The sequence below is a fragment of the Anomalospiza imberbis genome, chromosome 6 (assembly GCF_031753505.1).
Source record: "Anomalospiza imberbis isolate Cuckoo-Finch-1a 21T00152 chromosome 6, ASM3175350v1, whole genome shotgun sequence".
Classification (NCBI taxonomy): domain Eukaryota; kingdom Metazoa; phylum Chordata; class Aves; order Passeriformes; family Viduidae; genus Anomalospiza; species Anomalospiza imberbis.
This window is the reverse complement of record NC_089686.1, coordinates 46,999,054-47,021,776: the sequence shown is the minus strand read 5'-3', so window position 1 is coordinate 47,021,776 and position 22,723 is coordinate 46,999,054. Positions and strand designations below refer to the sequence as shown.

The 22,723-nt window shown below is 45.5% G+C and overlaps 1 long non-coding RNA gene across 2 annotated transcripts in view; it reads right to left on the bottom strand.

Annotated features, from left to right (window-relative positions):
* LOC137475998 (uncharacterized) overlaps positions 1-12,452 on the bottom strand; it is an 84,085-nt gene extending 71,633 nt beyond the window's left edge. Inside the window, exon 1 of one of the 2 annotated variants that reach the window (XR_011000184.1) lies at positions 11,859-12,452. This is a non-coding gene — a long non-coding RNA (uncharacterized lncRNA). The remainder of the gene's footprint in view (positions 1-11,858) is intronic. The other variant, XR_011000185.1, reaches the window with a different exon arrangement.
* Between the last annotated feature and the right edge of the window lie 10,271 nt (positions 12,453-22,723).

The window sequence follows — 22,723 nt, the reverse complement described above, 5'->3', positions numbered from 1 at the left end:
CCCCAGCACATGCCATGTGTTTGCATTAAGACAGCCAGAGAACAGCTCTGCAACAACCTCCAGGATCCATCGGCCAGCAGAGATGGCTGAGACACTTTGCAAGAAGAAAAGCTCTGCTTGTGCAGCAAGGAAGCACAGCTGCTGTGGCAATGGCATTTTAGCAGGTCAGATCTGAGTCTGGAAAGCAACATTCCATCTTGACTCATCCCTGCCTGGAGGGTTAGCAGTTCACAAGAGGCCTGGTAGCACGAGGCTGCAATAGTTGTGCAGCACAACTGCTCCATTATCTCAACACATGGACAGCTCCCACTAGTATGATCCACCCCTTATTTTTACATCCACCAAAATACATTTAATTCCTTCCTTTCCCCTCAGAAATCCAGTGCTGGCCTAGCTCACCACCTTCTTGTTGGACAGCTCAGTCACTCCAAATCCATCCCGCCAGTGCTGGTGAGAGATGAAACCAGATCCTGGGGCTCCACAGTCGAAAGCTGGTCCCCCTCCAGGTCCCTCAGAAATCCTTTGCGGTCACAGGGACGTCACTGCTGAGGTGGGATCTACCTCAGACTGAGGAGGCTGCCTCTGGTTGTTATTAGCGGTACTAAGGATTCGAAGGACACAGAGGCATCAAGCCAGCTTCTACTCCAAAATGCAGAGATCCTACATTTGCAGAACATGCATCTGGCCTTCATTAATGCTTAAATGGTCCAACGTGGAATCAGAGTGGGGGGCAGGGAGGGAGCTAACACACTCCACACTGAACAAGGGACATTCATGCAACAGGATGCTTGGCTTTGAAGATGTTTCTGATCAGGCAGTGTCTTATCCAATAAGCTCATGCTGCAGCATCAGCAGGACCCTGCATGGCCCTGGGTTCTTGTATGGGACAGATAGCCTCCAGCAAGGGCTTGGACTCAAAGTTTATCAAGGTGGTCATCACACACCTTAGTATAGTAGCCAGGGGGGCAAGGCCAAGCAAGGAGATTGGAAACTCAGCCATGAAAAGGTGATGAGATGGTCTTTTAGCCTGACAAAAGGAGAAACTGGACTCAAACATATTGCCAAACCTTGAAGGGCAGATCTCAGAGCAGGGGTCAGGCTAGAGAAATGAGGTGTCAACATTCATGCTTTCCCTCCACATGGCTGGTGGCCCAACCATCTTTTCCCTAAGCACCTGAGAATAAACAGATAATTAAATAAACCCACTACAAAGATCTATGTTTCCTCCAAGAGGGAAGAGCACCCCTTGTGTGGAAGACACAGGGGTGGCAGATTGAAGGAGAGTTTCAGTCTGGCTCACAAAGTCCATCTGTGAGCGTGGCTATGAGTGTACATGGAAGAGTGATTCAGCACATATGAATATCTAGATAGGTGGGTCGCTGAGCACGCAGCTGAGCATGCTTGTGTGGGCAGCACAGCACATGGCAGAATATCAGGACACAAGCAGCCTGTGGATAAACAAGTGTGTCAGAAGTGAAAGGACACAGCAAAGCAGGGGACGTATTTGGAGGAAGAAGTCAAGAACTGTGCCAACTTCTGTCTTCCATTAAATCTGGAACATTCCCTCACTTCACTGTGGCCCAGCAGCCTACAGGGAGAAGCAGGCAATAGCCTGTATCTTGTTGGTGGTATCAGATGGTGAGACTTTCGCTGATTTGGTGCTCAGAAATGGGGCAGACCTTGGGTTGACCTGACCTCTAAATGAGCAGAATGGGAACTGCAGGCAATGACAGTGTAAACAGGAAGGTATGAGATAAATAAGAGATGGGGAGCAAAGACATCCATTTAAAGTGGCAGCTGCTTTTTAGCTTTATTTCACCTCTTCTCCTCAGCTAGAAATCAAGGCTCTCACCCTTTTCTGCTCACCTGTCTGAACAGCATACACTTACTACTTACAGCTCTTTCCCAGCTGATGCAAAGCTTGCTGTTAACACCACAGCCAAGGTTGTCCAGGAAACTGGGGGAAAAAAAAGTATACATGTTGTCTCCAACATCTTGAAGAAGAATAACTGGGTACAAGGTTTCCAGCTAGCTCCTGTCTCAGGAGAGCCAGAGCTGTTATATGCAACACAACAACTCAGTGGTCTCCCCTCCCATCTCCTCCAGTAAAGGTTATGGTAGATGCTGGAAAATCATGTGATAGATGAGGCCTCCTCCTAAGCGTCTAGGGCAGTTAGAGGGAACAAAATACATCAGGGAGGACTGATCAACTCCAAGTGATGTAGTGTAATGGAACAGAGGGAAGAAGTGGGAATAAGTTCTCTTCTAGCTCCATCCAAGGTTAGGTGTCTCTAGGAACTGAACCTTGCTCAGCATCTGTCCAACCTCAATTTCTGCAAGCTGCAATCTGTGCCTTTTAGGGTGATCTCAGAAGAGAAATCAGCCTTTAGTTTCTGCAGCCTGATGCAGCTCCAATTTTAAGCCGCTTTTAACATAGCAAATCTACATTTAGATATTAGACATCCAGAATTCTGTGTTCCCACTTCCAGGTCACAAGTGCACTTTTCCCATTGTGATGGCCTAACAACCTGTAAAAAAGGATGGGGAACCTTCTGGTCAGCCTAAGCATTTTTGTTTTCTCTTCAGAACTGGATGTTCCTTGCCTAGAATGAGATTTTCGTCCTGCAAGTTTGGATCACTCTTGCTGGCAACTGTGTTTCCATTTGCTCAGTTCTCCCCTTATCCCTTTTATTAGGGAAGTGGCAGAAGGCTGTGCCCTACATTTCCAGGGCAAAATACAGAACTGTCACAGGACAGTGTAGAAGGGATCAACCTCATTTATCTGGAAAGGAAAAAAAATAAAAGCCAAACCCAACCAACTCAGCCCTGTTACAGAAACCCAGTTAAGTACACAAGCTAAACAAAACACAATTAGGTTTCCTTTGGCCAGCCTGGAACATATGGTATTCGTCAGCCAGTCGTGTTCCTCTCTCAATTCTGGCAGGAGATAGCTAACTTGTTCCAAGCACTGAGAAAGCTCCTGGAAAGTCAGCATGCTGAGCAAACTTTTGGAGGGGGGCTAGCAGGGGATATAATAGCTCACACAGACACAGATTTGACAACGTTTCTTCCACATTGTTCAGTGCAGCTCTAGGTTACAACGCCTCTGGCTTTAGTACATTCCTGATTCACATTGCTCCCAGTGGCATTGCATCTCTACACCCTCATTTGCTGAGCACACACACAGTTTTGGGGTTGAGGGCTCCTATCAAGTAGGAGGACAAAGGTGTGGAACAAAGAGAGGTTCCCGTGGATTTGGGCTCATAAAGATATCCTTAAAGGACAAATTGCTTCCATGAACAGCACAGCAAGACCTTTTTTACATTACCTTTCCAATGCAGGCTGAAAATGGCCGCTGCCATCCCAGAATGGATTGATGAGCAGTTCCTCAGCAAGAAAATGACAATAAATACTGTGGTGGCACAGAGATTGGTGGCTGCAAAAAGGAATAGCCTCTGAATTTGGTCATCAACCAGAGAACTTCTTGAGGAGTCTGGCTTTGTACTAGGCATAGTCTGCTCTGCCGCAGTTTACAAAGCAGTTAGCAAAGGGCTGATTCACAGAGAAATGAGCCCATGTTCTAATACAAGGAACTGGAAAGTGTGCTGCAGTACAGTAATATCTGCAAAACAACTGCCACAGCAAAATCAGTTATGTCTGTGGGAAAAGGAAGCTGATAGAGGACCATTGATTTATTCCAGTTTTGGACTGGAAGTGAACAGAGTGCTTCCCACTGCACAGTCTAGGCCTGCATGAGAGTTTCAGCTGATTTTTGTATCCTCATAGTTTAGCCTCATCATTGCCAGAGCTGGTCTGATACCTCTTGCATAGGTTTGCTTGGTCTGCTGGAGGCCTTTTGTCAGCAAGGAAGCCAATTTATTCCCTCCAGTGCAGTTACAAGCCAGCACTGCCTCCAAGTTTCTGCACTACCTTTTATCTTCCCATACACACTTGACTGCATATCTGTTTCTCCCCTGTCCCTGTGGATGGGCAGCCTGGTTAGCTCAGGCTAGTTTCCTTCAGGCAGTGAAAAAGTGGGAAATGTGGTTGTAAAGCAGAGCAAGAGGATTTCTTCTGATAATTTCTGTGTTCTTTGGCCCCCCTGTTTGCTGCCAGAGTCTGGCTTCCTCCCTCATTTACCTGCTAGGCACAGCCGTTCTTGTTCCGTCATTGCAGAAGACCAGGGTACTTCAACTCCCTAATACACAGCTTTTCAGTGACATTCTTGCCACATCAGTAGCACTTCAGAATTGCATGGGTTTTTTTTACATGCTCCTTGTAACCCTATACTCTTTGTAGCAGTCAGTTCCATTTCCAGCTTTTTGCCATCTAAGATCTGGCTTAGGCAATAAGCTTCTGTATGTCCTCACTGCATTCACTATTGACCCACTTGTCAAGTTTACTGGAAATAAATGGGAAAGGATATTCCACCCTTTTGGGTTGCTCTTACAAACCAGCCACACTTGCCAAGCTCACCACTTGTGTGCTGGGGCACATCAAGGACTGAAGTGCTTGCAGAAAACTTTTGCATCTGTTTCTCTTAGAGGACTGCTTAGCCCCACCACATTCAGAAATTTTGCAGGAACTCACAGCTCCAATGTGGCATTTCATTAGGATTATGCATGTGCCCTCACCTCTGGCCTGACAGACATGTTGCTTTTGCTCTACATTAATAACAACAGGAGCAATTCTCTAACACCCTGCTCACAATCACTTCTGGCACAAGCCTCACCAATGCAGCCAGACAAGCCACCTGCCCTTTGTAGGTGGGGAACAGCTGAGTTTTGGTCTCAGGAGCTGAAGAATCTACTGCAGCTTCATCTTTCAAGAATGTCATCTATCACCCCTTTAGGAGCTCTGTGGAGTGAAGCAACAGTGCATCACCATGCCCTCCTCACAGCAAGGAGACAAGTGTGGCTGGCTTTTGTTCTTATCCACATCACAGACTTCAGTGGGGCCTGGTCACTGAGGGCCATTCATCTCTTTTGCTCGCAGGTCCTGCTCGGCAATACCCTACTGGGCTTTCCCCATCCATCATTACTGGCAATTTCATCTCTGTCCCTTGCTGGGCACTTCCTCCCCTTGCCTTTGAATCAGAGGGTTTTTTCCCCTTCCTCAAAGGAGCTTGTAACATTTACTGCATGGTATTGGAATATTTGGACTGAACTGAATCACAGTTCATCAAAATTAAACTGGTTTCAGCTTCCTCACAGTAGGAAACTGGTCATACTGCAGCTGTCTGTTTTCCTGTTTAAACCATCCCATCTTCCTAAGACTCTGTCCTCAGTGGCAGAGGAGCTGCATGGCTTCTGAAACAGGAGATGGCAGTTGCCAAAGGTCATTTACAAAGCCATTAAAAGCAAGAGGGACTTCACAATGTTTCCATCAGTAAGCAGAGTTACAGCATTTGGCTCCTTCCTGCAGTCTCCCAGTATCTCTCATTAACACCGGTTCACTACTGCTCCTCTGGGAGCCAAGTGAAATTTCTCTGGCTTCCAGGATGGAGCTTTCTAATGCAAACCTGGTGCAATGTCCCTGCATGCCCTGTTCCAGGCTATGCGACTTCACCAGCACCACAGCAGACCGCAGCACCCCCTCGCTGTGCTACTTTCAGCACCATAGGACTCCTTGTGTTATTTAGGTTATCTCACATGTTGGAAAGTATCACACAGTATTTTACAGGTCTTCAAAACTGTCCAACAGATAAACAATGAAACCACACATACACAGAGATCTCAAAGGGCACCGTTATGTTGCCTAAGCCTGTGCTGACAGCTTTCAACCTGCCATGCATCCAGAATTCCTCCCCTTCCCTGTTAGTTCATTGAAGCCACACAATTTTACATGAAAGAGCATGGTGCCAAATATTCAGGGCTGCCCAGCACAGGTTACTCATTGGCACGATCCAGATAGGCACAGCAGACAAGCTTCTCTTTCATGCAGCAGTGAGGGGAGCTCTCAAAAATGGACATGTGCAAACATATGCCACGTTTGTTTTCTTGTACTGGCATTATTCAGTAGTACCTGCTACGGGGGAAGCACTCCTGTGCTGTGAAAACACCTAAGCATGAACATTACTTTTATGAACGTGAACAGAAGAATTTGAGAGCCTGTGTTAGCCACTTGTAAATGAGTGTGCCCACCTCACTTGAAAAGCTGGCGCAGCATGCAAGTAAATGTAAGCATAATAAAAAATAATAGGAAACAGACAGGCAATAGAATTAAGAGCAGCAGCCAGCTGGGATCTTCTAACCAGTGACATCAAGGGATTGCTGAGGTAATACACTGATGGGTTTTAAATTAACTGTAACCACTCAGGAAAAAGATCTAGGCGTCACTGCGGACAGCTCAATGAAAACATCTGCTCTGTGCACAGAGGCCATCAGGAAAAAAAGAACCAAAAAATGTTAGGTTGAATAGGATAAAGAACAATACCAAAAACGTTATAAATGCCACCACATAAATCAATGACACATTCACACTTTGAGAATGAGCTGAAGCCTGCTCACCCATTTCAGAGCAGGGATAACTGGAACAGAGGCCAAAGAAGGATGCCAAAAAATTGTTAGAGACACAGAAAGGTTTCCAAGGTTGTTATGGGAAAGATCAAGGACCAAATGGTTCAATAGCTTGCTTTAGAAGTGTATAAAATGATAAAATTATGAGTGAGACAGGGTGAATGGAAAAACCTTCACTTTCTTAGGCTAAATAAATGGTGGCCACATAAAAACACTCCAAAACCATTCTTGCAACAGGAAAAAGAAAGCCCGTCAATATTTTGCAGATTACCCGGTTAACACGTGGAGCTCGATGCCACAAGATGTCTGAGAGTTAAAGCTCTCACCACACTGCCATCACAAAACAGTGAATGAAACGTGTAGGATACACACATTTCTTCACATCCTGGCTGAAGTGCCTGGGCAAGCACTGAACTCCTGGGCTAGGAAGAGACAGTGAAACCAGTGGCAATGAAGAAAGCCAGGGAGGAACTTGATACTAGCAGGAATGCAAGGAGAAGGTTGAAGAGAAAAAGGTGAATGGGAGATAAAGTTAATGTAATAATCTGGAAAAAAGGTTAAGGGAGGTGTTTTGTGGGATTTCATCTTTCAGTCTCCAAGTGATAGAGGGGAATTTTTTTAAGGTACTACTAGGCCATGTCAGAGCATATGCTCCAGTCCTCTGATGAAAGGAAAAATCAAAGATGCTGATCACAGGTGAATATTTACAGCTGCAGCCAGCTGGGCTGCAGACAGAGCAGCCAAGCCATGAAGAGCTGTCCCATTCAAGCCTACGCTCCAAACACCAACATCCTGGCCCATCCCCAAGTACTGCGCTCCCTTTGCAACCCAGTTCACCATTCAAACTTCAAAAATAAACATCTGAATATCCTGCAGGTGGGGAATTTCAGGCAGTATTGAGTGTTTTCAGTCTATGATTTGATTTAGGCTGACACAGAGAGACCAGCTGCAGTGGTGCACATTTTGAGCAGCATGAGGAAAGAATATTTTTTTCCTATGATATCCACTGTGCCTCCAGCTCAGCCATCCTGGAGCCTCAGAGTCTAAGTGTATCTAGTATGTGTAGAGCTGAGGGGTTTTCCACCACACAGGGACTTATGAGAAACAAAGCCTCATCAGGTGCCTGCAACTCAGCAAATGCACATCACTGAGCACAATCTGAGAAGGTACTTAACTATGAGGGCTAGGAAACGTCTTCAGACAGTATGTTTGTTATGAGGGTCATCCTGATCTCCACATGGCTCTGATTTCCTTTTCAAGAGCAAGCAGATGGACAAGGACAGCAGAAACGCACCCTTAAGGCCACTGAAATAGAGCAATTTTTCCTTCATGTTCAGGGATTTCACTCAAGTTCTCCTCAGCTGCAGTACAAGAGCAGTTGGGGTGGTAACATGAACACATGGGAAGCATTAAAGCACAACCTCACAGCACTTGGGCCCATCCAGACTACTCATATATTATAGGGTCACCTGCTCCTCTGTTCATCAATGTGCCCATGGGATGCCCACTGCAGGGCTTTCCTGTGCTTATGCAGGCCTGGCACTGGGGTTTTTCACTCTACTGTGCATGACGTGGTGTAGATGCCTAGCCAGGCACGGGCCTAAACTGGAAATGTGACACCAGGCAAGCAATCACACAGATTTATGGTAGTCGATGTACCAGCACATCAAGCAGCAGTCCTAGTCCTGAAATGAGACCATCCATTCCCAAAGGCATGGCCCTTGTCACTCTTTAGCATTGGAAATAGCAGATGGGTAAGAATTTGCCCTATAGTCCTGGGGAAGTAGGACATTTTTTTCTGCTTTTCCCTCCCAAGGGTTCCCCTCCACCTACCCTTCTCCCAGGAAGCACGGTAAGCCTCACAACCAGAAATAAAATCAACAATGATGCAAAACACACAATGCCATGGCTGCTTACACAACCTTTAACATCAGCTGCCTGTTCCTAATGGGAAGCAGGAGCCCCAGCACATATCACTGATTGCTCCAGCTGCTTTTCTCCACACTTCCTACTCCAAATCCCACCTGCCCTCCTTCCCCACCCAGTGGGGAACCCCACCACCTAAATACCATGCACACAACATAATAAAGCAACAGAGTACAGTGTTAAGCAAGGCTTTTATGTGCAGCCAACATTTCAAAAGGCACAGTACATGCTGTATGCTCAGTGCCGTCAGACTCCAAGACTGGATTCTCCAGTGTTTTAGGAAAAAGGTAAGGCAGGAGGAGAGTGCAAGAGGGGGAAACAGACCAAGCTTTGTGGAATTCTTTTTAAGAGTGTACGCATAACTGTATAGAAGGGCATTTTTTTCCTGACCTCGAAGAGACAATATTATTTCACACAGACCTGTTTCCAAGAGCTGCCAAGCTATTTCTACATGAAGCAGTGCCTGGATGAGGCAGTGACTGTGAAGGGGAAACCCTCTCTCCAAGTACGACATGGAAATTCCTTGACCTCAGCTGTGAAGCCAATCAACACGTGTGCAATGGGCCAATGAAAAAGAAATTAAAATACCAGAGTGGCCAACACAGATGAGGGCAGGTGTGTAAGGGAGAAGGCACAGCCTGCTTTTTCCAGTCAAAAGGCCTGACAAAAAACAAACAGGGACATGCCAGGTTGGGAAGAGGAAAGCAGGGCCAAACCAAGAGCACTGAGACATTGGTTAGGAAAGCAAAGATGAAAAATGCCAGGCAAACAGGTTCTGAATCATATTCTTAAGCCTGAAGGTAGAAAGGCAGGGCAAACAGGCATGGAAGGCAGAAATAAATAATTATTTTAGGCCATGCTATTGTTTGCTGTGCTTCACGGAAAAGTTTGGGTGTTCACGATGAGCCCAGACAGAGACAAATAAGTTCATCATCAGTCTAGACCTGGTCACACCAAGTAGTGACTACACCACAGACCTACACCTTACTCTAAAGCTGTGTTTGCTTCCTCCAGGCCATTGGAGAAAACACCTCCAGAATGACACTATTTTTCATGACTGACATAAAGGACACACCAGCATTCTGTCTCCAGCAAAAGTCCCACAAACAAGTCACCACTGGATAAAGAGCTGAACAGCAACAACTGACCCATATCAGCTTTCAAGTCAAGGGAGACAGAGCCCTTTAGTATCTTTCTTGGAGAGCTGGATAGCTAGAATTAAAGCATCTGAACCCTAGAAAACACTTGTGATCAGGGCTGAACCCTTTAGGATAGGCAAAGCAGCATTCCCCCCACATCAGAAAACCAATGTGTAGCCCAACCCCTCCATGGCTCCGCAATGGGATTAATAATGCTCCACAATCAGGTGTGAACATGAGCTCACAGCACTCCAGTAACACACAGCCTGCTCTCGCCATGGGATTGATGTCAGTCAGAAGGGATCTCCCACTGCCAGAATAATTTGTCTTTTTCGTGGCCTGCTCCCAGGTTAACAGCGGGAAAGATGACTGCAAAGTCTGGGCCACAGACCTTCCAAGCAACCTGCATGAAGCAGAACAGCAAAACAAGTACTAGTGGCGTCCATGGGTCAGTTTAAGTGCACACACAAGGACGGGGATGCACAGCTTTTTCAGGGCCATGAGCCTCTTCTAAGATCAGCCATGGGTACAAGCCACAGCTACAAGCCTTATTACAACAGCGCCTGCATTTAGGGGAAGTGCGAGCAGTCCTTTCATCCTTTTCAGAGTCCCAAGAAACTCAATTTAACAAAAAACATTCACTCCTTACAGCAAGAGTGACATGCATTGAAGGCAACAATTTTGCTGGTGCTTAGATACTCTGCATTAAAGAAAAAAGCAATCAGATCCAAGTGAGACCTGTGCTCCAAGACCTAAAACTGGGTCATAACCCACTCCATCCTCAATTAGTTCTCAGAGACCCCAAACTGCTGTAGTTTCAGTACATGCTGGGTTTTCCCAGTCAAAGACAAGCCTTTGAAAAACAAGAGTGGCATCCAAGAAACTTGATTCTTACTGAATCTCCAACATGGGTTTCTTTGCACACAACACCAATTTGGAATACATGGCCTTTCCTATTAGACATCCAGAGGAATCATGGGTACCAATCCAGTCTCTCCTCTTCTCCCCTGGTCACCTGCCCCTCTCCTGCTAACGTCAAATTTTCCAAGGTCCCCCAGCGCTCGTGGTCTAGGACAGAAATGTATTTATTAGGCCAAAATGAACAGAGTGTGCATGGATTAGAAAATGAGTCCAGTCTGTTCAACTAGGGTTGGGCAAGCTTGTTTTGCCTGATTTCAGAGGCCATTCAAACATTGTGGGTTTGAACATTACTGTGTTAGTATTTCACTTAGGAAAAACTGTGAAAAAAAAAAAAAAAGAAATGTGAAGAGAAGAGGAAAAAATCCAGTGGAAACACAAATAGTGTATAACGTATATGGGGTCCCCACTTGTGCCAGCACAGATCCTCTAAGCCCTAAAACATTGCACAGGCTTCCCGTCAGCTAGAAGTTCCTCTGGTATACACAAAAAAAAAACCAAAAACAAAACAAAAAAAACAACAACAAAAAAAAAAACCACCACAACACCAAAAAAACACCAAACCCCCGCCCCACCACCCCCCCAGAAAAAAACCCCACCAGGTCAACAGTAATGGACATACATGCCAACTACAGCTGGTCCTAAACTGACCTGTCTTCATTTAGACTTTGAAATCAAGACCATATAGATCAAGAATAGAGAACTAATTTGCAAAGCTCCAGACCACCTTGGGTGAATCACTACAGCCTTCTGCATCAACAGGACATGCTGCAAACCCTCCACAGCTCCCACAGTTGGTTCATTAGCTTTCTCCCGCCCTCAGCTGCACCTGGCTGTGTGTAGGACTTCCAACAACTCAGCTTTCTAGAGATAATTAGCAGTGGTCATTTTACATCCCTCTGGGGACAGGACCCCCTGATAGGTGACATTATATTAGGGCTCATCAACTAAAGAACAAGTCCTTCAGGTTCAAGAGGTAACCCTGAGAGGACAGCTGGTCTCTTCCCAAACTTCATCTCGACAGCAGCAGAGGGGAAAGGTGTGAGACATCCTTAGTGCAGGGAGTAAAAGCAAGCAGTGGACACACAATGAAAGAGAAAATTGGGCACTAGGGAAGAAACTTAAGGTGCTGAATGAACAAGGCAGCAAGGCTTTCTTTACCAATCTGACCCCTTTAAACCACGTCCTCTATCAGTCATCTCCATTTCAAAAGAAAAAATCCACAAGCAATCAAGTGGAAACCAAACTGAGACTAACCTACCTCCAGAGGCATTGTCTCCGAATCCTGAAAGTTAATTTAGGTGAGAAGAGAGACAAGAAACAAAGAAATAGGATGCTGGCAACAGACATTGCTTACCTGCATGTGAGCAAGATCCAACAGCAGAGAGCATAGCCTAACTGAGAAGTTCTCCCAGCACCCTACAACCCTCATCCTGAGATCTGCCAGCCCAAGAGAACTCGCTCAGGTGATTAACTCCACCTAAAACACCACTCCTTCCTCCTCCCCCTTCTCCATCAAGCACTTTAAAGCCCTACACCTGTGTGGGTTCATCCTCTGCTCCCATTTACACCTGGGCTACACTCCTCCTCGTTAGCAGGTCCCTTAAGCTGCACTAATGAGCAAGAGGTTGTGTTTGTATCAAGAAACAATACACAAGGTACCACCATCACGTTGCGCCATCTTTTCACCCTGCTTCTGGGCCCCTTGTGCCCAGACTATACTCTTAAGATAAGCACAGTTGCACAGATGTCAACAGGACTGCCCCAGCCCTGCTCTTGCCTGCAGTGCAGAGGAAGATGCTGTGAGCCCTATATGGCAATGCCCCACACAGGAGGAATCCCTTTTCTTCTCCATAACATCTCTGACTTCCCCCCCACCTAATCTATATTTTTTTTCCGGCCTATGTATACTTTCCAGCTCGTTTCCTCTTGCGGTTCTCATTTCCCGCTCCTAGGAGGTGAGCTCATGCATTTCTCAATTACCAGCCAAAGAAAGAGAGAGGGAGAAAGCAATCTTATGGAAACAGATGAAGTCACGCCTGTATAAGGCCACATTATAGCTTATGCTCACGGAGCCATGATGCAGACATTGCTGCCCCCCAACCCTGGCAGGACAGGCAGCCCAGCCCAGCTTCCCAGTCCACAGCTGAAGTTGTTCTCCTTGTGCCAAGGGAAGATGCTCCACCAACACGCAGGGAGCGCGGAGCATGTTTGTCTCGCTGGCTTTTCCCTCTCGTCCCCCCTCCACCCCTGCTTTCGATCCTACTACCCTTTTGTCCACCCCCAGCGATCCCCATGGATCTTTGACTCATTCACAGCATGCCACTGAGTCAATAGCGAGCCCACAGACCATGTGCAAGGCTCCCAGCACTGCGTGCTCTGCCTACGGCTATGCGGACGCCGGAGAAGTTACACCAGGGAAATCTAAAGGCAATTAAAAGCATAATACAAGTGGTTGTTTAGAAAAGGTGGTGGGGAGGAGAGAATAAAATTAAAATAAATAAAGGAATGTTTTAATGAGTGCAGCAGTGAAAGCAGGATTAGAGGTGCCTGAATGGCATCTCTATATTTCCCGTATGGAAGGGAGGGCCGCCCAGCGCAACCAGAGCTGACAAAAAAAATTAGCTGGGCCTCAGGCTCAGAGAAACATTTGGCTAGAAAGGAAAGAAGGTAATTGCTGCAAATGTAGACTAATTCAGGAAGCAGCCAGCCCTACACGGGGCCGGTTTTTGTGCTGTTAGAGTGCTATGGACACTTTGTGAGTGCTGGCTTGAGGGGTGGAAAAAAGCACAGGGAAATAGTAGGAAAAAACAAACCAAAACAAGACAGAACACAACAATTTTCTCCTTTCCACATTTCACACGTGCTTAGTGTTTTTCTTCCCTGTCTGTCACTCTCCAAGGACACTTAGGATCTGCTGGGGGTCCTACTCAGCCTTGCCTTCACAGTCTGTCTGATGGCCATGGAGGGAGCCATCTCAGTGGCTCCCAAAGCATGGACTATATCCCTCCCTTCCCCCTGCCCCAGGAGAGGAGCGGGCTGGAAGGTGAGGTGCAGGGCATGGAGGATGTGTTTACTCTCAAAACACCCCTGTGAGGTGGGGAAGTCATAGCCTCATCTGACAGATGAGGAACAGAGGCAAAGTGAGATTAAAGGATTAGCCCAAGGTCACACAGGAAAAGTTTGTAGCAGAAGTGGAAATTAAACCCAGGTCTTTCAGTCCAAAATCAGTACCTTAAGCGCAAGACCAGACTTTCCTAGAGTTGGTCAACCTTTTATATTTGATAGTTTAATTTCAAACAGAAAAACAGTTTATTTTCTAAATACATATTTTCATAGAAAAGGGATATGGAGGAGCTCATTTCCTGGAGGCAGGAGCTGCTTAAGATCTTATTTATTTCTGTTTAACTTAATTTCTTTTAGTTTTTAGCATTTCTGATGGTAAAAAAATGCTGCAGAAATTTCAAAGCACAGGAACACATTTCTTTTTGTTAATAATTCATCATGGAAAATATTTTCCACTTTCCAGCCAGTTCTGCCCTGCCTCTCTTTGCCTTACCAGGTTTTTAATACCTTTTTATTATTATTTTTTCATAGCCTCAACTAGCTTAGAAAGCCCACGTCTAAACAGAGGCCTTTGCTGGACAACACTACCATCACTAAAACCCTGTGGCTCAGAAAGGTACTTTACAAATGAATACAGGCAACAAGTCCATGCCTGGACATATATAAGCTGCAGGACAAATCTTGAGTTAGACCCCAGCTGCTGCTGACTCTGCTCATCCAGTCCCTGCCCAGACCATGCCTCCCTCTGCTTCTGGCTCTGAAACTCCCTATTTTTTCCTTTTTATTGTGCTGCCAAGTCCAATCCTTCCAAAACACATCTTCCTCTTGGCTCTGAAAGACCCTTGGCAGGGGAAGGCTGTCCCACGCCTCCTCACACATGGGCCAGCTGAGGTCCGTGGAGGAGCAACTACTTGTCCACAATCAACTAGAAGACCATCAGGAGAGCTGGGGAAAGTAGATGGGTTTCATTAACACAGAGCCTTTCTCCATTTGGACATAAGAAATCCAGCCCTCACAGAGGCCCCTAGGAATTTACCATCTCTGTCCAAAAGGGGAGGTTTTTCACCCTGAGACACTAAACAGCAAGAAAGCTACATGAAGCAAACATGACCTGAGGCTGGCATATTTAAAGGTGACTTAAGGACCCAGACATTCAATTCCCATGAAAACAAATGAGAATCAGTTGGCAGAAAAGGGCTGTCTTATATTCATGCCAACCAAACGGTTAAAATTAGTTACAATTGGTAAAGCATTCTGAAAAAAATGTGGAACACTTATATAAAAGCTGAGTATTGCTCAGAAACAAAGATCTCTTTTCCTGTAATTGTGTTTAATGATCTCTGAAGAACAAGCAGACAATCCACAAGGATGACTACCACCATCACATATGTTCCTGTGACAATGAGGGAATTAGGCTGAAACAAAGACTAATATGCTATCCTTACAAGGCAGTTTTCACTTCTAGTGTAGCTCCCTCTTTACTTAAATACTTATTTACACGAGCAGGCAAACTGTGCATCAATGATGAAGTATTCCACCAGCAGAAAAGAAAAAGTATTATGACTGGTATCAGTCCAGTTTGCCCAGAAGATCTCTAAACACTCACCTACCACTCAAAAAGATTTCAGTCTCCTCTCTCACTCCCAGCTGGGTTGTGTCTTGTCCACAGTATTCACTACTCTCCTCTGAGCTGGGAAAGGCCAACCGAAGAGCAGAGCTCCAGCAGCATTTTGAGGGCAGGTCCTGGATCATTTAACTGAGCTTCATGCACAGAAAACTCAGCTTTGAGCTCCTTTTTGACTTGTTTCAGTCCCGAGGAAAGACTGTTTGTCCCCTCTGGGACAAGCTCTTTGAGACTGGCTGACTTCTGCAGCAGTCCAGAGCACCCTGCACTGCCAAATGAAGAGCTCACTCACAAATTTTGACTCACGCCTGTCGGTACAGATAACCAGAGCAGCATAGACCAGTGTGCTCTATCCAAAAGATGCTCAAGACCACCTGGATATTTTTGCATCTGGGCTGTGACTGCACCCTCTTTTTTTTTTTTTTTTCACTGCTTCCCCCCATTATCACCTTAATTAACAGTGGGTAAGAAACTAAATTTACCTGTAAGTCCATGTGCTCACACATAGGTAGCACAAGGGCAGGGTTCTTCGGCAGCTCAGTTGATTTGCTGTGGTTTGTTCCATTTGGTCAATGTTTGTCAGCTTCCTGAGGATATGCCCACAGGGAAGAGGTGCAGAGAGGCCTGAACACACCCACAGGGATGCCTGGAAGCTTTGGGTGCAACTGGTCCAGGCAGGTGCTAATGAGCTGGTCTTCATTCTATTTTACAGGTCAGGTCTGAATCCAGAACAGAAATACCCAGAGGAAAACTTCTCTAGACTGGAGCTAACATGATACAGGCAGAATGTGGTTTTCACTTCTTTGTCGCAAGTTCTGGGTAAGGTGAAGCGAATTCCTGGAAACTGAAGGGTTTGGCCACTAGAGTTGTAGACTTGGAAAAATACTACTTCTGGTTATGATGATTTATTTATAGTTGCAATTAAAGACAAAAAGCCTCTTCAGAGAGGGAGGATGAAGTAGAAACAAGGCCAGGCCTAGAAACCTAAGACTACAGGGATTCCCAGAGCAAAATTAATCATGGAACTGAGTTGTTTTCTATTTTTTTTTCTTCCTAAAGGGTTATCTCTTTATTTTGCTTATCTGGCCCTCAGCTTTGCAACAACCACATTTCTGGACCTTCCCCACTAGCTTTGGAAACAGGCCAAACACAAGAATTGAGACTGGAGATGGGTCAAACTCCCAAGAAAGACTTGTAAGCCTTCAGCCACAAAGGCCATCCTACACCTTACCCCCAGAGCTGTTCTCTGCCTGGCCACAGCAAAGGTAGTGACGGCTTTGGGATGTGGCAGTGGAGGCAAAGAGGAGAGCCCAAAGTCACCAGCTGCATGGAAGAGCAAGGAAGTACAAGAAGGCAAGAAAGAGGCCAAAAGTTCTTACATCTACAAAAAGAAATGTGTGTGGTAGGATTTTCTCTGTGCCGGCCTTTGATTTACAGCCTGTCAGGGTATATATTATTCCAGCTCTTAAAAGAATGGGTGTGGTGCAAACCCCCAGACAACCTTTTGAGAAGGAGCTCTGTAGATGTCTCTTCATTCCTTTTAGATCCAGTTTTTGGCCCTGCAAATATCCCCTGATGAATAAAAGATCTGGCTCCAGCCATCATGACTTGGATAACAAATGAGGTGGGGAAGTGCAGATCAATTCAAACAGCAAGACAAGTCAAAGGAGGTGCTTCTTTGCTGTCCCAGTGCTCTCTCACTCCTTCTGACTAGGGGCTCCAATCGAGAGTTCCAGGCTAAACAGAACCTCTGATCACTGCAGCAATCAGAAAAGTGCCCAGGCAGACCAACACTAGGGACAGTCTCTCACAGAAAATCCAGGGCTGCTTTGCTGTAAGAGACACTCAAGTCAGCTCTGTCTGTTCATCCCCGAGTCTGGACTCTCAGGCCTCAACTTCCCTCTCCAGACTGGAGCAAGAGCCCTAGACAGTCTCCCGTGTCATTACCATGTGTAAGCACCTCCAACTAAAAGGCTGCTACAGGTTTCCCCTTCATCCTGCATTGCCCCGTTTACTTACTGCATTCCAGCCTGGAAGAAGAGGCCGCTACTCCCTGTTTACATACACTTTGCTCCAAGAGAGGTTTTTCCATCTCTTGGAGCTGCCTGACTTCCACACTGTGACAAGAAGCTGCACTGCACCCCCCTTCATGCAACTTTTCATGCAACTTTCCCCCACTCTGCATCCACTGAAACGTGTGTGGACTACTAGTAGCAGCTATCTTTAGACAGGTACAAGAAGCACAGCTAAAACCCATGGCAGAGAGGTTGTACCTCTCCCTAAAGTGGAGAATAAGCAAGAGTGGATGAACTTTAACTTACAGGATTTGTAGGACTGGCTGAAACAATTAGCAATTACCTATTTGTCTCTTATCAAGGATCTCTGAGGTGCATGACAGAGAGAACAAAGCAAACTTTATGCCTAAAATTAAATAAGCTTGTGGATTGCAAAAGGAAGAGGAGTCAGGTTAGCTACAATTCCCAGGAGAAAAGTCTGAAACATAAATAAATAATGAATAAATACCGCAAAGTATTCGTAAGCACAGAAGATAACAAAGCAAAGTCTTAGGCTAATATGGATTTAATCAGAAATAATTTGGATCCAGCTAAGCTAATTTCCCTCTATGACAGGCCACATGGATAGCAGAGAGGCCATTACATGTCTTGACTTATAAAGCTTCAGATGCATAACATCCTCCTAAGAGATTAAATAAATGGTCTCAAATAAACTTTCACAGAGCAGATGCAAAAGTGACTAGAAATACCATACTTGGACGCTAACTATCAATGGGTCACTGTCAAAATGGAGGGATTAACCCAGCAGAGCTGTACTGTGTTTGTTGTGAGTCCAGATTTCTTCAAAGTTTTCTCTAACAACTTGAGCCATTAGATAGATTGCATGCTTGTAAAATACACAGCTGCTATGTAGCTGGGAAGAACTGCCTGAAGACAGGCTTGAATTCTGATCTTGACAGTGGGGAAAATGTCTGAAAAAATTGGACCCCATTCAGTACAGATAAGGATAGGGAAAACCTGTCCACAATTCCTCAGAAAATTATGGAGAGCTTTGAGATGAACTGCAAGCTTAATAGGAGTCAGCCATGTCTCATGACTACAGTCAAAAGACAAATGTCCTGGGTAGTACACACAGCCTGACTCCAGCCTGTAAAACATATGCCCTTCTTCTCTGGTCCACATGGCAAGGCCCCAGCCAGAGCGTTCATCTAGTCTCAGGACAGTGAACTCCAAAAAGATGTTCATTGACAGGAAATAATCTGGAGGAAAACAACACAATCAAAGATTTAGGACAACCTCACCTGTGTGGAGAGCTTTGAACAAAGTGGGCTTGTCCATCACAAAAGAGAAACCCATAAAGAGATAACATACAACAAGAGTTTTGAGATTCCTGAAAGTCTCGCCTGCCTTTCTAAGCCCAGGCACTGGACACCCTCCACTTCAGAAAGACGGAGCAGGTAATCAATACACATGTTTAGGAAAATATGGCATGTGATGGAGGGTGGTCCAGTGAAGACCACAGTGTAGGCAAGAACTTTTGGCCCACAAAGAGCAGGAGCTACTGAATAGCCTTTGCCTCCAACAGCCCACCCAAAAGGCATTGCAGTGGAGGGCAGTTTCTGCATCCTGCGAGAGCAGCTGGGCCAGAGTGCGTGTGAGACCTTGATTAAAAACAGGCTGCTGTTCACATTTCAGCTCTGCTTCTGGCAATCTGTGAGAATTTCCTCATTCCTAGAGGGTCTCCTCATCCCAGATGAGAGAGCTGGTGTCTGGGGAAGACCTTTAGTATTCATTACAAAAATGTTTCAAGCCGCTTGTCAGTCTCTCCTCACTTCACCAAAGCATGCAGACAATCTTATTTTTCAGAAGCACCCACCAGCTCTCCCTTGACTGGCTCTGCTGCTCGAATGCCTCACTGACCCCTACTGCTGTCAATGGAAAACGCTTCCATCGATGTAAAGCACTCCACAGGTTTCAGTGGAACTTGTACAGGACCCCAAAGCAGTGGTACTGAAACGTGAGGAACCCACAGCTTCCACAAGTGACTCATGAGACTGAAGAGGTGGGGGAAACCCTGAAATACAAGTGGAAGAGCATTACACTGGACCAGGATAATGCAGAAGGCACAGCAAGAGCAAGCCACAGAGCTCTGTAGGTGTGGGAGTGATGTCCCCTCCCAGGCACACCAAAATGCACAGGCAATATGGCTGGTCTCCCGGGGAAAGGATGGAATGCCAGTCCCTGGTAGAGCTGCAGGTTCCCGTCCCCAGTCACAGTGGGTGAAACATGCCATGCTCCCAGCTGGAGGGAGAGGAGCATTCCCAAACACCGAGGGAGTGGCATCTCCAGTGCCTAAAAAGCCTAGAGGAAGGTCTAGACAACAAGAACAGCAAACACCAACCAAAGCTCTGTGGAATATGAAAGGAAGAAATAAGTAGAAGCAGATGGAGTTGTGCCACAGAGGGCTTTTCCCCTGCATCTCTGGCATTCCACAAACAGTCACCTCCCCTGCCCAGATGGTCTCTGTCCTCACTGAACTGGACAACTCTGCTCTCAGCTCTGTCTGGCAGCCCTTGTCCATGGGGAATGCTAAACCTCAGGGTCCCAACACACACATTGCAGACAAATTTTTAACCGCTTCCCCTGCTCCAAAGCAAAGGCAACTGCACTGGAGTCCCAGCACAATGAAAGCATAACATAGGTGCAAAGCTGAACAGGCCAAAAACCTTTGACATTTCCTGTAGTTTGTAATCCCCCTTGTTTTTCCAGGTAGGTTCAAACATGGTCACATGTATTATGATCTAACCATTAATTCAAATACCACTTAATGCAGAAGTTCATGTTGCTTCAGTTACATCAGGGCAAAGACTGATCCAAGCAGGGTCTGCAGGGTCCATTTGACCTGAACCATTTCCTGATTCATCAACAGAGTATTACTCAGGGATCTAACTGAGTTCTTTACTATCTTCCAGTTAACAAATGAAAGTTTTCGTATAGGTCAATTCTAACCAGTGCCTGGTCTGGACTGGAAAGGTCTCTGCATGTTGCATACCCTGCTGTAGATCTGTTTCTAGTATAAAGATGGCATCCCAAGCACACATAGACCACACTTGTACTCTCAGTGAAATACTGGTGTTACTGCATTTTGAAAAGAAGTTATATTGCTTTAAAGGCAGCAGCCCAGAGCATTATGAATTTTTGCACAAACTCTCAGATCTTTCCCTGAAAGTAGGGGACAGCAATTATTCCTGAACCAAAACAACCATGCAACAGTGGCAGTAAATTATTTGATTTGTTTTTTGGAAAATGTGTGCAAGCCAGGCCAATAAAAGTGATCCAGTATCCAAGGAATTTTTGCCACTTGTTAAAAATGCCAAATTGTCCTTCCAGCTAATTTACTAGCATAAAATCCAGTACATTTTAATTGCTGACTAATTTGCAGCAATCTTAATGGGCCTGTGTCTTAGTTCTGCTCTGAAGAAAGAAACTAACAAAAGTGTCTGGGAAAGACCTACGTGGCCTGCAGCCATCAAGGAAACACCTCACCAGCATGAGAAGTTTGGCTGTATCTTGTTGGCAGCTGATGAAAGTCCATGAAGAAGTAAGTGCCTCCATAAATGCAACTCCATGCAAGTCATTGCCCAGTTGAAGGTGAGGAAAATGCTGTACGTTGCATAGCTGAGAGCCTTCTTCAAAGAATAGACACACATCATTGCCAGGCTGAGCATTTTATACGCACACGCAGCATTGCAATGTCCACTGTCATAATTTGGTTTCAGTAAAAACAATGGCTTCTGAGGGATATAGATGTGGGCTCAACAAAAAACAATAAACACTCTCGCTTGGCTATTAATCATTTTTAGTAGATTTTAGGTGACAGTAGCTATGACTTTTCTGATCATGACTTAACACACCCCTTTTACCAAAAGATGACTAGACAAATGTCTGGCTGGAGCCCATTGCTGTCATTCCACCGCCTTTGTTGCTGACCCCCACTAACCATCAATACAGGACAATGTTTTTATGCAGCTGCTCTCGATTTAAACAAAGTTTACAAAATGGGCATACAGAGAAATTTCAGGTATGATTTACGGTTATCACAAGGGTAAAGGTAATTTACATTCCTGATGTTGCTCACTGCTATGCAGATGTGGAAGAGATGAGTCCGGGTGCATCAAGCCTAGTATATATATGTGTCTGGAAGACAAAGCCAAGAAATAAACAGCTCAGGAGAATCACCTAGCAACTTTTGGCCACCAGGGATACACATGCTCAGCTCACAGGAGCAGCAATTCTTCACTGAGATTCCCTGAGCTGACTCCAAAGAAGCTGGGACATCCATCTGGAGTGAAGAGACCAGATTACTCTGAAGAGCAAGGACAGCCACATCCACATGGCCCAGAGCCAAGCTCAGCCAGCCTCCTGAGCTGTTTGGCTTGGCTGTGGTGTCACGCTGACACAGGCACAGCCCTCCAAGGGCTGGAGCCACCTTGGCATCGCATTGCAGCGGGCAGAGGCGCTCAGGGGATCACACCTAACAGGCAAGGGCCAGCAAAGGGAACAGGGACTTGGAGTCACTTACCTCAGGTGACAGAGCTGGTCAGCCACTTGGACAGGTACTGCACTGAACTCCAGCCTGCTGTCCACTTGCCCACGCTGTCAGTCTGCCAGTGGAGAGTCCAAAGCACAGTTTCAGCTGCTCACACACATATGGTTGTTGACACGTGGCTCATGGGGAGGAAGATAATAACAGATCATCTAAGGATAACATACTGTATATCAGATCATGCTGAAAGGGGCCCAAGCCAAGTAAGCTTTTTTCCCCCTCTTCAGTGGAATTTCCTCGTGTATGCATGTCTTATTCTGAAGACGACATTTGTTTGCCTAGAAGAGAAGATTATTCTGTAGACTGTTTTCTTTAAAGAAAAAAAAAATTATTACGAATCTTCCAGGTCACTAGAAAAATTTACAAGTTGTTTTTTTTTTTTTTTTTTTTTTAAGGAGAGACCAAATGCAAGAAAGGCACACAGTAAGCATTTAGCAAAATAAGAGAAATAATGGGAATAAATTAATCTTTTAAGTTTGCAGATTAACCTTGCATTTTCTCAGCCATGCTTAATGCATGTATATCTTAATATCTTAGTTCTCTCCTGCATCTACGTCCACCTGGCACTGCCACAGAAATTCCTTCCACACTTCCCCTGAACAGAGAAACATGGGTGAGCAGTTTTCATGAGTTTTATATTTTCAGCCAAAAGCACACCTTCTACTTTTTCATCTCTATTCCCTGTCCCCCTAGTCAAATCACAAACTCATCAGGGACAGGCATGTGCACGGGGAAAAAAAGGATATAAGAACAGTCTCCCCCACTTTACCAAGGTAATTTGGGCTGCATCTTCACTGTATCTCAGCCTGAAGAGTCCTACTCAATGTTTCAGTCCTTTTTGACTGCTAAAGGTTCTTCCAGTAGACACATCTTCTCCAGATCGAAATTCACAGACAATAGATTTACTTTTT